This window comes from Triplophysa rosa, linkage group LG21, assembly GCF_024868665.1.
Source record: "Triplophysa rosa linkage group LG21, Trosa_1v2, whole genome shotgun sequence".
Taxonomy (NCBI): Eukaryota; Metazoa; Chordata; class Actinopteri; order Cypriniformes; family Nemacheilidae; genus Triplophysa; species Triplophysa rosa.
This window is the reverse complement of record NC_079910.1, coordinates 10005448-10023707: the sequence shown is the minus strand read 5'-3', so window position 1 is coordinate 10023707 and position 18260 is coordinate 10005448. Positions and strand designations below refer to the sequence as shown.

The following is an 18260-nucleotide window of genomic DNA, read 5'->3' as shown; positions in this document are numbered from 1 at the left end:
GTCCAGATAAGTACAAAACAACATAAAAAAACATTACTGCGCATGCACGCCTTTGAGGCCCGAACGTAACTTCCGATAAACATCCACAAAGAATAGAGTCTTAAAGACCCCCTGTAGTGCAAATCATGTTCTTAAATGCTGTTTATGTTCATGTGGTGTTTTTAATGTGCTTTATGACAAACCATGTGCAAGTTTATAATTTTAAACCAATGCTGAGTATTTTCTTCACAAAACTGCAGTTTACCACAGACTTTAAAAAAATGTGCTTTGAAACTGCCCCAGTTAATGAATTCATAAACCTGTAACCAATCACATCAACATATTAAACCCCTGTGGATCAGCAATTTGAAGCATAAATTTGCAAAGATGATGCATAGATTCAGGCTAAAATAATCACTGCACTGCTGTGTCAGCTCTCAGTTTCACTTTGTTTTAAGTTTTAAAGGATAAAATTATTAGACCACAGCTAGGGGGACTTTAAATGCTTAAATGCGACAGTTACATGACCCATTCAACAAATTGTTTATTTAATAAAATTAATATAAAATAAAATTCAACAAACAGTTTATTTAATACAATTATTATACAATAAAATATAAATTAATATGAATATACATTACAGAAAATATAATTATATTATTAGCTACTACCCAGACCAATCAACAAACACAGACCAGAAGTTAACTTTGAGCCAGGCATGTGTGTCCGATTACACTGTCTATAGAGAGTGTGAATCTCTAACTGACAATAAATGAGAAAACGCTCACAATTTTATACTCATTTATATTTTTCACAGTCTTTTCTCTCATCTATGAAATGCATATAACATTTTTAAACGGATCAAAAGTCTTTTTTTGCGGTCACATCAGCAAGAGCAGCTGTGTCCTACAGCTTTTCACAATGATGTGCATACAAAATCACTTATGTGTCTCTCTGTCCCTTGAGGTGAAATGTTTAAACAAAGCTTTTGTTGTGCTTTCACACTCAGTTATAAGCCGTTATGCTTAAAAATAGCTCTTTTGACAAGACATCTACAAAGTTCATTCATAAACCCATTTGTCTGGCTGTTACACTTCGCCTTTTTTCAAAATGAAGGCTTTACAATGGTCCTTCACAGACTATTAAGTTAAGCAAAGGGTTTTTGAGTTGAGATATATGCTTCTTTAGACATTCCGGATGTTAGGGTCTTCAGATTATCATAGGGCATTCTAATCTCTTTAAAGCACCGAATCAGACAAGAGAATAAAAACGTTGTTTGGTGAATTTTAAAACATTCTTCAACGGCTCTTTAATCAGGCTCTATTTGGAATCTTTAAGAGGGTACCTCAACACACACACACACACACACACACACACACACACACACACACACACACACACACACACACACACACACACACATACAGTCATCACATGGTTAAATCCCATTCTCGCACTCATCCGGGTGTGTCTTCAGCCCACGTTCCATGGCTCACACACTGCTTCTTCTGTTCTCCTCAGGCCACCGAGCATGTACAGTAGAGCTCGGAGCAGCCATGCAAGCGGAACGTTGAGACATTACCGCTTCAGGGAGTGTTCTGTGCACCCGCGTGCTCGGCTCTGCGGGATGAGAGAGGGGGATGACGTCAAGACTGGAGCACAGACAGTAAATCACAGGGCATCCGCTCTCTAACCACAAACACACCCAGCTTGGCCAGGGGAGGATGCGTCTGGACTCACTCCTGCGCTCTCTCGCTCTCGGTACACTCCCTTACTGTGCGGCTCTGGGATTGGTCGGTCAGAGAGAGTAATAGCCTGCTATTGAGAGGAGTGAGGTCTGGTGCTTTCCCTGGACTTCCCCCTGCAGCATGCCATGATTTTGGACGGGGCTTGTTTGTATTTCAACTCGTTTAATCTAATGCGTGTCCATCTGTGAGATACTACTTGTGCCTGCAGGCTTCCAATAAATCACCCAAGACCCACACCTTTTTATCATTAATATGGTTTGAAATGTTTTTGGCCGCTGATGTTGTTTGAAAAATGCGCCTCTGCTCAAGTCTGAGCAGGGGAAAATATAGAAGGGAGAACTTTCCAAACTTGTAATTACTTTAATGGGAACATTACAGAAAGGAGAGTGTTTAACGTCCCAATTACATATCTGAATTACCAGCTCTCACCTTCCTCAGTCCTCAGAATGGGACCTACAGGATGGCCGTGTCTCAGAGGATCTGGGGTTAAATCTTATCTTATATGTCAGGTAAATGTCCCCAGAGCGCACAAACGTTTCCTCCTATGGAGGAGTCTGTGTGTTTCTGATTTGGATCAGCAATTCTCTCCCATTTAGGTAAACATCACAAACTCATCCGTCACTGGTGACATCAGCCTTCAGTCTTAGTGCATAGAAAAGAAAGGATTCGTTGACCCCCAAAAACCAAATTCTGTCATTATTTACTCACCATCTCATGTTCTTATAAACCTGTATGGCTTCTTTCCTCTGTGGAAAACAAAAGAAAACATTTTGAAGAATTGTGTTCATTTCGATTCCAATATAATTTATATTTCAAGCTTCAAAACAGACAAAAATACCATGAAAGTATCATAGAAGTAGTGCATCTTCTGCAGTCATATTATAGTTTTGTGAAGGAATTTAAGGAAACATTCCTGACATCATTTAAAGTGATAGTTCGCCTAAAATGAAAATTCTGTCATTATTTACTCTCCTTCAAGTTGTTTCAAACCAGTATTAGTTTCTTTGTTCTGTAAATAAGATATTTTGAAGAATGTGGTAAACCAAACAGTTTTGGGGCACCATTGACTACCATAATAGTTTTTATTCTTACTATAATAGTCATTAGTGCCCTAGAACTGTTTGGTTACGAACATTCTTCCGAATATGTTTCTTTGTGTTCAGCAAAACAACAAAATGCATACAGGTTTGCAACAACTTGAGGATGAGTACATGAAGACAGAATTTTCATTTTTGGGTGAACTGTTCCTTTTATGTTGTTTTTGCATTCAATAGATTCAGTCCATATTCGTTGTGACAGTATTGAGAAGAAAAAAAAACTTACACCTTACTTTGTGTTCCACAAAAAACAACAACAACAGCTTACATGGTTCAAACACCATTAGTGTAAATAAATGATTACTTTTTCATTTGGGGGTGAAAATTAGTTTAGGAAGCCCCTATAAATTATATGAATTAAAAGAATTCTCACAATCCTCAACGTACATTCCACATTTTCTATGTGCTGCAAGTCTCATCCATTGTAAGTTTGTTTGTACGTATAAAGAAGCTTTTGAAGAGTCCTAATGTTTAGTTCTCCTGTTGAATGGCACATTCTTCACCAGCACTGTCAAATTAACCAGAGCTAAATGAGACCAGCGAGACCTCGGATAAGATCTGGAGGTGAAAACAACTACATTAACATAACCAATGAGTCAATTCTTTTCTCTCATTAAGAGCATGGAAGAATTTGTGTTCAGGCAACCTCATTCTCTAGACAATAAGGTGGATTCCAAGCAAGTGCTGTGGACAGAGCACTGGAGAAGTGCTGAAGGGTAATAGCCCTTATGTAGATGACGACAGGGTCTGAGGCAAGAGGCTGGAGCTTATTTGCCTGAATGTTGCCATAACAGTGGGATAATAAGTAGTTGCAACTCATGTGTTGCCTTTTTTAATGAAGCACAAGAAAAGGGGAAAGGTCAAAGGTCGGAAAAGGTTTTAAAGCCGTTCTAAGGCCACAAGCATTTCTTCGGCCAAAGGAGAGAGTTTAATAACTTGGACATATTTCAATACGCACCTTAAAACTTTTCAAGGTTATCACACCGCGGTGTGCCAGACTTATGAAGGTGAATAAAAGCCGACACGGCCCTCCGAGCCGTTAATCTATGGTGTACCTTGCCAAAAAGAGACAAGAACTTTTTTATACCTCACTGCAGGAGCTGCCTGCCCCTCTCTCCCACGGCTCAATGCGGAGCTGCCCTGCTCTTTGATGTGATATTTACTCTCTCATTCACCGCATGAGAGGAAAAAAATAAAAAAAGAGTTAAAAAAGAAAGAAACACCTGCCAGACAGCAAACAGCTCCCAAGGTCCACAGCTCCTTAACAGCCATCCCCATGATGTCATCGCAATCACATGTAGCACTGCAACTTCTCATACTCTACTTTGAGATTGGCAGGCGCATTAAGTACGGGCAGTCTTTGTGCAAACCTGGCCAATGACTCTAAGCACTGCTCTTCGGTCAGATTAGAGGTGCCGGGACTGATGTAAGGAGGTATAAACTGCCTTTTCTATCATATCTTGATAAACATCAAGATTAGATTTACTGGTTCAAACCTTAGTTAATGTTCTCATTATTACCATCTCTCAAAAGCAATGGAATACATGTGTTGATCTAATGTCACACTGTAAATGACGCTCGTAAAAACGTGTAAATATTACTTTGTTTAAGCTTCAAAGAAACGAGAGCAAGAGTCAGACAGAAACACAAGCTGTTAACGTTCCACGAGCATATCGGTTTTAATCAAACAGAGAGATGCACGCTGGGAATGAGGTTTCACTTTCCGCCACCAAGAACAACACCAGTCTGCCTAAACAATGGGAAACTCAAAACACTCCTTTGCTCCTTCATTCCCTCCCCAGGCTCCTACTGTGGTCAATATGATAGAGAGGCAGGGGCAGGACTTCAAGACATTTGGGCCTCCAATGCGTTATGAGGTTCACACAGCGAAATAACATTAAATACTTTAATTCTTACTGTTGGGGTGGGGTTGCTGAGGTGAAGCATTGGGGGGGGTTAGGTTTCTCTGTACTCTCCATTTGATTAAAACCCCCCTTCATGGGTGCATGTGACTATTGTTACTTTCTGTCAGCCTCTCTTTTACACTAGTCAGCCACTATGTAACAACTTTTGCGATGTGATAAAACACAGTATTGGCTTATGACTTTACAAATTATTTTTTAAAGGGGTGATATGACACGGCTGAAACGAATATTATCGTTTGTTTTAGATGTAATGCAATGTGTATACAGGATTTAAGGTTCAAAAACGCTGTATTTTCCACATACCGTGCATGTTTGTATCTCCTTTTTGTATTTTTTACGAAGCTCATCGTTCTGAAAAGCGTGGTGTGCTATGATTGGCCAGTTAACCAGTGCGTAGTGATTGGTGGAATACTGCAAGCGTGTGACGGAAATGTAATGCCTCTTACCATATTTGGAACATCAGGTTCCAAAGCAATTGTACTGACAGGTACGCCATTTGGGCGGTCTTAGTCAACTCATACCACCAACTGATGTAGATTTGTGGGGGTGTGGTTACACAAGGCATTTCAGGCAGGTCTGGGTGAGCATTCGCTTTTAGATAGAATGCATCTTTTGTTCCGACACTTTAATTTTTGCAATTTTACGTGTCTAATACATGCATGGGCAACTTATAACACACCAAAGACACAGAAAAACACGTATTCGCGACCTATTTTGTCATTTCATACCTGTATGCCTTTTGAAAACCATTTTCAAAGTCTGTGCCTTCAGGCCCCCAAAATATTGTTGTTGTATGCCAAAATGTCATCAAAATGCATTTATTTAAAACAGTGTGTTGTAATCTTCAACTACGAAAATTATCCATGGTTATGCCAATAGTAATCAATACATTAAAAACATGGTTAATACACTTTTACCACGAAAAAACATTGCAATTTTTTGTTAGGAATATTTTACATGTTTTGTAAACCACCCTTATTTAAACAGACCCAAATCAAATCACCAGCTTGTTGGCAAGGAGCTTCTTGAACTGATTTGGTGTGGTTGATAAAAGACACATACATAATATGCAGTGCTTAGAATCACAATTAAAGTAAAAATTCTGTCACCCTCTCAAACTCGTATGACTTTCTTTCTTCTGCAGAACACAAAAGAAGATATGTTGAAGAATGCTGGTAACTGAAGAGCGATTGCACCCATTCACCTGCTTCGGTTTTGTGTCCATACAACATTCTTCAGAATATCTTTTGTGTTCTGCAGAGTAAAATCTGCAAGATCAAGTAATTTGTCATTTCAGACCTGTGGCTTACTGGTTGATACATGTGCTCTTACAAACAGAGCTGTGGTGCTCATGCAGGAAATGTGAGTTTGAGTCTCACTCACATTCCGAAATTACTTGCTGTCTTCTCTCTATTATATAATGTAGCAAAAAGATAAAAAGCATTCTTCATTAGAAAAGGCCCTGATCAATCTATCCATCCCTCTCTACCCTACTGACAACGGTTTACCCTCAGATGACCCTCCCCCTCAGCTGTGGAGAAACTTGTGATTTGAGAGCCCTCCTGTGCAGTCATGTGGGCTTCACAGTCGAGGGCCCTGGGGCCACGTTACAAACAAACACACAACACTCTCTCTGTCGGACCCCCTGTGACCTCAGATCTGCTGAAACGGCTGCTGGCCATGTATGTAAATGTTGTAAACTTCCAGCCTCGAGGCTCTCCGCTTGCTCTCTTTACATTAACCATGTGTCACCTCGTCGCCATCAAACCTCGGTCGCCTAGCAGGAAACCTCAGCCACATCTACAGTACATTCATCCAAAGCTGTGGTAAATGAATGGGTTTATTGCATGAGAATTGTTCCTTTTGTCCTCCCTACCATTAGTGTCTTCTCCATTTAGTGGAGAGAGTGCATGTACTATATGTTTGTGTGTGTGGAAAATCTAAGCAGACAGACACAGCATTTCCCCGCTGCTTCACACTTTCAAGTCTAAAGCTATTTCTGAGCATATTGACGTCTCCTCCAGCTGTGCCGCTGGACCCGCGCTAAATACTGACCCCGAGCCACAGGTTACAAGTCCAAATCCTGCTCATTATGGCCCTAATTGATTGTAATGTGGCCTTTGAGAAGCACTCCCTGCTACGGGGTGGTACTACACTTACAGGTCCCCCCGCTGTCCCTTTCCTGTTGTCTGCCTCGGGTACCAGCGGGGTCTATGCTTGGGCTACAATCGGCCTTCGCAGACGGAATCAATAAAGCGGGGGGGTGGCACGAAGCCTTTCATTGTGGCTGTTTCTGTGTACCAGCTTGAGCCCAGGACAGTGTCCACTCTGCCTTCCCAGCAGGAGAACCCCATCCTGGGCAGTACATTGTCGGGCTCTCCCCTTGACTTTCTGCCTGCTGCTTGAGATGCATGGCTTTGGTTTTAATGCCAAGTCCTTGGACTAAAGCCCACCTGGCGGGGGATCTGGGTCAATATTGGTTTTGAGAGAATGTGGAAAAATGTCAAAATGTTAAGTTCTATTCACTTTCCCCAGTGCTGTTTGTTTCTGCAGTGAAAGGCCTAGTGGGCCATTAGTGTAAACAGCGCTTAGTCTCTCGGCTCAGCTGCCAGCAGGAGGGGACAGAACAAAACACAGATATAGAGATTAAAGTCTGGCCTTAAAATGGCAAAACAGCAGGACTTACAGATATTTACAGATATATCACCTTAATATGACAGACAAAAAATAAAATAAACGCGAGAGATAAAGAAAACACACTGTAATCATCCTGCTGTCAGGAATGAATTACACGACATCCGTAGAGTCCTCCTCTCTGAGGCAGGAGAACACTGGGATCTGAAAATGAAGGGGAAAGTCTTTGTTTGAAATGACGGTAATTATACAGATTAACAACTTTGTGAATTTGATATAGCTTTAACCAACGCACAGAAAAGTCAAACGTTACATACAGTATATAATGAAACAGAGGTATAAAAACAGGTTGTATTTGTAAAATATTTGCATATTTGATTTTAATGCCACCTTAGAGCATGTGGAAAAATCTTCAAATCAGGAAGCGTATGATAAAAAATAGAAAAAAAGCTAATGATATTCATTGGATTTATTGAATTGGCCAAAAGTCAAAGTGCAGCATATCAGGAAATCTGGATTTCTTTCAAATATACAAAAATGCATGAAAAAATGAAACACTTGCGGGACATAAAGTATACATTACAACTACAATTTTATCCGGAATTAGCATTTTGTAGCCATTCTCATGGGCATTGAGTTTTATATAAGTGTTTTTGCCAAGCCTTCTTAAATTCATCCTAAAGCTGAGCACAACTATGCTACATCAATACAACGTTTTTAACACTTCTTTAACAATATATTTGAATAAGACTTTTGTTGGACATTAAGTCTTGCCAGGACTGTATTAAACTATACAAAAGCACAACAATACATAATCAAGAACATAAAGCGTGAAGGAAGGAAATGACCAAGATGCTGTGAGATTTTACGATTTGTAGAAAACCGAGGAAAATGTAAAGGAAGTGCAAGATATTACATTTGTGCAGATACATGTCTCTGGATATTGCGTGCCAGAGGCAGATGCGGTTGGGCAAATATTCTAAGGATATGAAAATGTTAACATATAAGTGCAGGAGATCAAAATAGGAGCATAAAAGTAGGTACTGTAGTGCAATACAGTATGAGGAAGTGTTCTGTATATCCTATAAGGCTTTCAGTGGGATATACTGTATATGGTGGACATACATAATTCTGAACAGTCTGGGGCTAATTTAAAACCTAATGCAAAGGACCAAAACTTTGAAATGTTTACTAATGCAAATTTCGATGAAAGATCAGTGGCCTGAATGTAACCACAGAGAATTTAAATAATGCAAATATACAGTTAAAGGCTCTAATCTAAAGAAATGTTTGTTAAAGGAGCAATAAGGATATTTTAGCGGCATCTAGCGGCGAGGTTGCGAATCGCAACGGATAGCTCACTCCACCCCTCCCTTTCGAAGCACTACAGAGGCTGACTCAGGACAAAGATGTTGTCGCATTTTTGCTTCTTTGACAAAGAAGATAACATATTTACGTAATGCGCTCTGTAGATCAGTTTGTCCGTTTAGGGCTACTTTAAACAACATAGCGAATTCCATGTAAGTGGACCCACGGTGTGTGTAGATAGAAATAGCTCATTCTAAGATCATAAAGCATAACGCTTCATTATGTAAGGTATTTATTCACCTCTGAAGACAGAGTTATTATATTGCATTTCTGTCAACACATCCTCCTAAATATTACACACGGCACCTTTGAAGTGCATTCAAGTGAATGTGATTTTAACCACCTGTCTATGATAGATTGATGTCTAATATAATCTAATGTATTTCTGGAACTATAAGGTTATACAGACTGAAATACATAGATGTTTACATCTACAACTGCTGAAAAACGATCAACAGACTCTGTTTATTACCATGAAAATGACCTTCTCCAATATAACTTTCTATTGGAAATGGACGACATAAGCATCTGTTTTACTGCAGTCCAGCCCCTTCCTCTCACTTTGAGCTCCCCTTTCTCCTCATGTCCCTGAGGGGAACATGTCACTCTCCCAATGACTTCAATTAAACACGCTGCAGTAAAACTGTTCTCTCTCTCCACCTCTTTCACCACATTCTGCTCTTTTATTTGCCTCCTCTGCCTTTTATTGTGCATGTATAGCTTAACAAGATGCATTTTGAATGCATGAGTATACAAATAAAACACAAACAAACAGAAATACACAAAGGTGTGTTAAAGTATTCTAGTATTTGCAATGGTCAATATTAACTTTGTAGGTTGTAATCTCATCCCTTTACAGTTCCGAGTAGGGCCGTCCAAGCTGAGAACAAACATCATAAAACAAATTCCTTTACCTAAATAAAGCATATTTGTCTCCAGTCAAAGACACCTCACAGCTGTACACCCACACAATGTAACTGGCATTAAAACTATAGACATTAACTAAACCAAAGACAACATTAGCTGGCTCATCTCTGCGCTTCATGCGTGCTAATGGGATAATTAGGGGCCCTCACACCTTGAGGAAATACCACAGACGTAGTTCACACATTGTTGTCATTTATGGCTGTCTTTTTGAAAGAGCTGTGTGAGGTTAGGTCTCTCACACTTAAGGTGTGAAACATGTGCATCGCTGACACCTCTGTATAAACTGAATGTGCATAAGCATTACAAGGTTTACTCCCACTGGTGCTCCACAAACAAATAACATTTACATGGGCAGCAGTTTCCACTGAGGTCATATTAACAGCGAATAATGTCTGTAAAGGCTCTCAAAGCAACTACACATACAGAATCTCTGACTATAGAAAGTTTCTTTGGACGCACGCGCCTGACCCAAAGTTAACTTCTGGTCTTTGTTGATCGGTCTGGCCAGTGGCTAATAATATGACTATTTATATTTTATGTAATTTATATGAATATTAATAATATAAACATTCATATAAATGATTTTTCTACTGGTAACCCAAAACAATACTGGCTAGACATACTTTTAACTTGCTAGCTAATGTAATTTACTTGTTATTTATTTTGCTTGTTATTAGAAATAATCTACAGGGACTCTATTTTTTGTGGATGGGTACCAGAAGTTTAGCTTGGGCCATAAACCGTGCATGTGCAGTAATGTTTATGTTGTTGCTTTGAAACTGTCTATTAGAATCAGGTGGTTGGGAAGAATAAGATAGTCGTATTAGAATGTGGACCCTCACTATAATTTTACCTGAAGTGATCTGCAAATAAGTCCAAACGTCAATAAAAAATAAAATGAAAATGAAAAACAAAATAAAGTAAAGTAAAATAAATAAAAAGCATGGAACATGAACATCATGAATATTTGCCATCAGGTGCCACTTACAATGGTACATCCACAGTTACAAACTGGCCATATTCCCTCCCGTTTAGTTCATGAAGAAAACACTCTATGGAATGAAATTCTATATGTCCCACTAGGTTAGAAGATTTCCATTTATCTCAGGTCAGTAAAACTCTGGCTCGTGTCAGTTACCAAATGACAAGCGCAAACCCAAATCTTTGTGTGGTCTCCGTTTTAAAAGTATGAACACCCAGACACTTGCCCAACTGGATCTGCTTGACTCGTGTCTCTTATTAAAAGCTGAAAAGCACTACATACACACAGGTGTGTCTGCCTTTGACATACAGTATATGCTAATGGTTACGTGATGCAATCTTACGACAATGGTTTCAAAGAAGTAGACTATATCAAACATATGCATGCAAGGCCTTGCGTAAACTAAATTGTCTAGTCAGCTATCTGTAAATCACACAGGTAAAACAAACAACTTAATTTGCAGAACAAAGACAAAAACTCTGTGCAGCATGAAAACCATGAGACAAACGCAAGTTAGGAATCTGTACTGTACGTCCAGGGTGGGAAACCAGAGCAAAGCTGAATGGAGAGTGTCCAGTCACTCGGTCAGTTCCCCAGAGTGGAGCCCAGATCGATTCCACCAATACAGACCTGTTTTCTCCACGCCATTGAGCTGCCCTCTTCTCAACCCGGTCTGTTCCCATCCAGACTCATTTACATGATGTTATTGTTCGTTGTCCGTGACGTAATCTGATCGCTTCCATGGCACACACAAAACCGACGTGAGCCGCAGAGCTTGCATTTCATTGTACGGCCTTATTTCCCATGAACCACGGACAAAGGTGAGAGAAGGCGGTGAGGAGAGAGCAGGATCGACGTGAGAAAACAGGTGGTGCCAAACCCTGCTCTGTGTCTGAGGCTAGTGAACCCAAACCTGTAGCCAGAACTAAAGAGGGACAGCGCAGATCAAAGCTATGTATTGCATAGTGTTCTTTATATCGCATTGTAGGATCAAAATACAATGCGCATCGTCTGGGTTTGAGCTCAGCATTGAGTAAGTAAAGGCTCATAACACTTCATTGTTAATGTTTAACTGAGTCTCTCAACGGCACTGTTGTCCACACCTCCAGCCTTACTGCTCTTAATCAACTTCCACAACACGCTCCACACATTCCAGACAAACGGTTAGTAACTGTGTGCGACGCTTCGATGCACAACATATCATTCCTCAGGAATGTAATGATACTTACGGAAGAAAGTTCTAAGGGATGCAAGGTTTTGACTACTATTTTTTTGCAGTGCTAAAGATCCCAGCAATTTAAACAATAACTAGGGGCAGGGGCGTAATTTCCACTGGGGACATGTGCCCTCCACTTTTCAAAATCCCGTTCGTGTCCCGCCCACTTTCAAATTAGTTTGTTATGATTTTTAACCGCACGCCATCATCGCCACTGAGAAGTAAGACCGAGCAGTCTGCCTGTGTTGATGCGGGCGTCGCGAGAAATAGCTCACTGAAAGGTTGTTTTCAATCACGTGGACGGCAGCAAGTGATTTTCTCCATAGGAATTCACTGTACAAGTACTTATGTTTAACGACCTGAACAACGACCAGGTAAGGCCAAATTTCTGTCAAACCTTACTTGTAATAAACACTAGCTCCTGTTAAAAGAACAAGCCCTTATTAAACAGATAAAGTAAAAAAACCTAGCGCTAAGCATTTCTTTCCCAAAATCCATTACAAGGAAACAGCTTAACGTACCAAAACAACAACCACGGGAAACCAAATTAAACACTGTGACGAGGGAGGCATGACGAGAGCAGTGGGAGGAGCAACAAGCGAGGCCGGTGATGCAATTGATAATGAGCTGCTGCCGGCTGCCCTCGGTCGGAGGAGCCAGCCCCTGGGTCTGAGGTGGGGTGGGGTGGCTGCCTTCCGGAAGGGAGCTGAGGAGTCAGCCCCGCTTGCCATGGGACGGAGCCTGCTCCCATCCGCCGCGTAGGGGAGGAGCAGGAAGCGGGGGACTACCTGCCGGCTGCCCTCATCCGGAGGAGCCATCGCCGGCCGCCAGGGGGCGGAGGAGGAGCGAGGGAGCGTCCAGTACCACTGCATGGCACCGCAAGGAAGAGCCTCTCGGCTGATTGAGGACCGAGCGACAGCGTGTCGGGGAACAGGACTAATTTTTTTTTCTTCATCTCTCACCTCTCCCGCCACTGGTGCTTCCGTCGTCTCCGTTCTCTCATCTCGTCGGTCCATACCCCCAGGCGCTGGGGCCATTGGGACTGGCCCCCCGGGGGGGAAAAAGAAAAAAACAAAAGGAAACCCCCCAGCCTGTGAGGGGTGATGGGGGTATGTGACTAGGGAGGCGTGACAAGAGCCATGGGAGGAGCAAGCGAGGCAGGTGATGCGATTGATAATGAGCGTCAGCTGGGCGCCACCGGCCTCGTATCTCCCATGAAGAAGATCGGAAGCATAAAAGGCCGAGAGGCAGGAGCATATGGCGAGAGAGGACCGGGCCCGGACAGTTAAGTTTTGTTTACGTTCGTGTGGCCGGCAGTCATCCGTGAGGGGCTGACGGCCTGTTTTATTACTGGTTTATTGTTTGTTTATTTTTGGATTAAAATGTTTGAATGTTCGCCGGTTCCCGCCTCATTCCTTCAGTTTTATTGAGCTTTCTACAAACACATTTTGTTTATCACTGATATCAAACATAAATATGACAACAGAAAAGTTTTATGTTCTCCGTTTGTGCTGCCTTGAGCCACGTTGTGTGGTTTCTTTAAAATAAACAAGCTTAAAATGAGACTATTGTTATCCCCGGAATAAGTGCTTGTTCTTTTAACAGTAGTTAGTGTTTATTACAATTAAGGTTTAATAGAAATTTGGTTTTGCATAGTTGTTGTTTAGGTAGGCTATATTAAGATGTTTTCTCGATTGGACTTCTTTTAACAGCAGCTAGTGTTTATGACGAGGCTTGACAGAAATATGAGCTTCCCTGATCGTTGTTTAGGTACGTTAAACCTCGTTAGGCATTTTAGAAAGTCACCCGGTGTCCTACCCTGTCAGATTTTCCTACCGCAGGGCAAAATTTTATATAATCTAAACCACATCAACAAAATAAACAGGTAGGATGATTTTACAATGCAAAATACCCTGTCAGATAGTCCTACCATCTTAGAATAAACACATAAAATAAGTTTACAGCGTAAATACCCTGTCAGATTATCCTACCAGCATAAAAGAAACAAGTAGGATTAATGTACAGTGCAATAGCCTAGCAAATTGTACTACCGTACAAAAATAAACAGGTAGGACGATTTTATAGCGCAAAAAAATGACGTAACATTGATGTAAACATACCTGGTAGGATAATCTGACGGGTAAAATGAAATTTCAGTGCACCGGCTCGTCTCCTCCCGATTGCAGATTCAGGTTTACAAGCCAGTTTTTCAGTCAATACTCGCATTTCCCCCCTTCATAAACATAAACTTTTGCTATACAATAAAAACACTGTGTGGTTTCATGGTTGAATAATTTAAACAATTAAAAACAATGCAAAACATAGGTATTTTGAGTTTGTGATAGTGAATTCCCTATGGAGAAAATCACTTCCTGCACTTCATGCAGAAAATCCATTATTTCATGGATTTTGTATCATCATAGTGCCTAAACATATGTAAATACAGGAAATGGGATTCAACAATATTTTCCCATTTTGTATCCACCCCACTTCTGAAACCAAAGTTACACCCTTGACAGGGGTGTCACAATATACCGGTAGTGTTAATAACCGGGATATTAAAAACCATGCTTATAGTCAGTGTTAAAAAAAGTCAAATTAACTCTCACAGTGTATATATAATCCACACTAAATGTGGACACTGTGAGAGTTAATTTGACCTTTTTTAACACTGGCGATTTTACTGTATAGTAACAAAGTCTCTCTCCACCTCACTACACTACAAAATTAAAGATGAATTTGATCGATACTAAAATTGCAATAGATATCACAATAATAATTTACTGGGAATTCTTTTGGCCATGATAACTGCGCACCAAAAAACGGATTTCGTGAGACTGAATGATAACATCAACTAACCTCATCTTTCAACTTTTTTATATCGTCACTGTCGGGCAGAGACTTCATATCTTTAAAACTGCTACTTTTAAGGAAACTGAAAAAACAGTTTATTTTTTTATTTAAACACTATGTTGTCGAACTTGACAACTCTTTTTAATACTTTTAATTGGTTAAATATAAAAAAAACTAAAAGACAAACATGAAGGGTGACCAATAGTAATTATTTACCATTTAATTTACAAAAACACTTGTTAGATAATAATGAATCTCAGACATTAAAAAGAATATAGTACTTAAACATAAGAAAGACTTAAAAAAACTGAGATTGGACATTAATTGGCAGCAGACAAAGTTAAGATAGAGAATGCTGAGCAACCTCAAACTAAATCAAAACTAACTTTTAAGACCCATACCCAGAGGATAGTTTCCTTGAACAAAGTCCTGCTTTACAACAATGCAGACAGTTAAATGTACTACAATGTCTCTCCACATTTGTAGGCAGTGAGATGTAGGAATATGAGTGTTATAAAATGTAAAGAAGCAACTTTCACACAGAGGTGTCATGGATATACTTGCCTCTTCCATTCATGCTCAAGAATGTACACACAGGACACAAGCACATCTGTACAAATCCTTGTTTACCTATATCAATGAGAATATCTCACAAAAGAAAATGTTGAATTGTAATATTATAAGGGCCTCACAAGAATAGCCAAACCTATACAAAAACACACAAATAAACACACATGGTCGATGTTGCATAGATAGCTGAAGAGCAATGGGTACAAAATGGTTACTAAAGCAATAGGACTGCAATGGGACGTTCTGTGGTCTCTAAAGAAAAAAAAATCTTATAGGGCCCTCCCTGTAGTCACCAGAATACATTTAGTTTTAGATATAAACTAACCATATTGCCTATATGACCTAAGGGTGGCAGTATTGGATCTACCCCAGTGAAAGTGTGTTCTCATGTTGATTCAGGAAACTATACCAATTTAGTGATGACATAAATTAAATTTACAACACATTATTAACAATAAAATAGAAAACAGCAACAGAGAGAAACAGACAGACAGACAAAGAAAGGTAAGTAAGAAAGAAAGAAAGGACCAAAACATTCACAAGAGAAGTTAATATATTCAGGACTAAGATTATGCCACAAAATTAGTGTGCTGCTATGCCACAGGTGCAATCCGGCTGGCATCGACGGGGTTAACAACAATGAAACCACTCAGTATGGAATCAAAGAAGCAGGAAAAGTTCCCACACTTTGGCTCTACTTTGTTTCTCTCTCTCTCTTTTCTTTCGTTTCTGAATAGTGCCAAGACAGGCTGATGTAAAGCCCAATAGCATGAATGAAAAAAGGGGAAGAAAAAAGGAGTAAATTGAACACACTTGACTTCTGTAACTCACCTGTTGGTAAAAGGTTTTGTTTTGTATTCATCAGGTGGGCAGGTTGCTGGCCCCTCCCTTAACTTCTGTGAGTTTCCCAGGTAAGCGTAAAGCCGTCATAGTAGAGTTAGAGGAAGAAAGAGAGAGAAAGAGAGAGAGAGAGAGAGAGAGAGAGAGAGAGAAAGAGAAAGAAGGGAGGAGAGTTCCCACCACCTTCATCCGCTGTTCTCACAAGAGCCGATTGGCCAGATCTTGCCTCATCGCTGTAACCTGACCTCATGAGCAATGTAAGCAGGTGTCTGCAACCCGGAGACAAGAGCAGTGACACACATGTATAGATGGTGAGGTGGGAAAGTTAAAACAGGTTTCACTCTATATTGTTCCTTGTGTCACTTAAAAAAAACGCAAAATGATCCGGTAAATACCAGTCATAATGCCACTAAGTCCGACATTATTACTTTATTTGTGTGTGCTGTCAGATCTCATTGTGATGTTCAGTATAACCTTTGTTATTTATGCAATCGGCAGACGCTTTTATCACTTTATCTAGAACACCTATACATAAAAAAACACAGCATACTGTATATGTTTGTTCCCATGAAGTTGCTTGTGCAAGGGGTCAAACATTGCCATGCATTTATTAACCGGTCTAACGCAGAAACCGTTTTAAAAATGGTATTGAAACTTCTGCTCCGGGCGGCAGCAGCGTGGCATGCATCCTGCCCCGGGCCATCAGACACCGCAGGCTTCCTGCTTTGGGTTTCGATCAGACATGTTTCTCATGCCGCAAGTATGGAATTTCTTCCACTCGATGGCATGAAGTCGTCGACAAATATTTAACCATTCGAAGACTCCTTTGAACTGTAATACTCGGTTTGCTTTAGCTCTCTTTGCAAGTTGCAGACTTTGAAGGTTGTGATCATCCGAAGCCCTCAGATGTGGCGATGTTGACGTGTGCACGACAATATGCATCAATCAAACTATCTGTCTGTCTATCTCTCGCTTTCCCACGCATACAAACACTCGAGACGGAGATGGATGGCGGACACTCCCACTCGCGCATCATGTGAGAGTGTTTACGGCAGTCTGAAGAGCTTTATCACCATTCACTGTCCTCTGCTGTGTCCCGACCACACCCATCTGACTGTATACCTCACACAAAACACAATAAGCCAGGCTATTAACTAAATGACGGTGGGGAGAGCCTGCGCGAGGCATTCGGCCCTGTAATAATAACTTCTTAATGTGACCTCAGCCGTGAAATGGATAAAGTGCGTGAAAAATAGACGAATGCATCAAACCCCTCGAGTTTGTCCTTGAATTGAATTATTGCCATCCTATTTGTGTTACTTTTTGTGGCATAACTGATTTGCATGTATTGTGTACTGTATATGTCGTGAAAAATTCTCGGTTTCAGCATCTCATCTCGACAAAACGGTTCAAAGGATTTTTAACAGCTAGCCGCAGAGCGTAAAAACACTCAGTCTTTGTATTCGAGTGTGGGCTGCATGTATTTACTGAAAGTGTGTGTGCGTGTGCGATCGCCTGCGCCTCAGGCTTCCTCATCCGACTGTTAAAGTGTGTCAGTGTGAGAGGGAGGCGGCAGGCTCGCCTGTACGCTGCTGGGAACGCGTGCGCGTGTGCTTATGGGTGTGCGTGTCTGTGCCTGTGTGTGCGCACACACCAGGCTCGCTGACGGGACTTGTCACTATCAAACCCACAAATCTCTGGCACCGGGTATGTTGACACTCTGCCCGAGGGGGAAGGAGTCGGCAGAGGTTGAGCAGAGCAGAGGTTTCCCACGGCTGAAGCTCGCCCGCCTCGGCCCTGCCTCTGCATTCCTAGGCTGCCAGCGCTCTGTAAATGTTTGGACAGCCTTGAACAAATAACACACCTTGAAAGGCACAAGTACAGGCTCTCGTTCCCTCTCATACTCTCGTTCGCACACTCCCGTCTCCCTTCTCTCCCCGGCTTACCGTTTCACCCTCTCCTGCCCACCTCCTGACCGCAGGCACAGCGTCCTGTCTCTCTTAAAACCTGTCTGTCAAAGATATGACATGTAAACACGAGTCTGACATACGGGGGTGAGCGTGGCCACACAAGCACTCAAAGAGCTTCATTATTACATTTGAAGAATTTTCTTGTGTAAAA

The 18260-nt window shown here is 41.0% G+C and overlaps 1 long non-coding RNA gene across 1 annotated transcript; it reads right to left on the bottom strand.

Annotated features, from left to right (window-relative positions):
• Positions 1-1383: 1383 nt before the first annotated feature.
• LOC130545453 (uncharacterized) lies at positions 1384-16245 on the bottom strand. Its single transcript, XR_008961648.1, has 3 exons — positions 16131-16245; positions 2436-2473; positions 1384-1599 (listed from the first exon to the last, which is right to left on the bottom strand). It is a non-coding gene; the product is annotated as an uncharacterized LOC130545453 (long non-coding RNA).
• Between the last annotated feature and the right edge of the window lie 2015 nt (positions 16246-18260).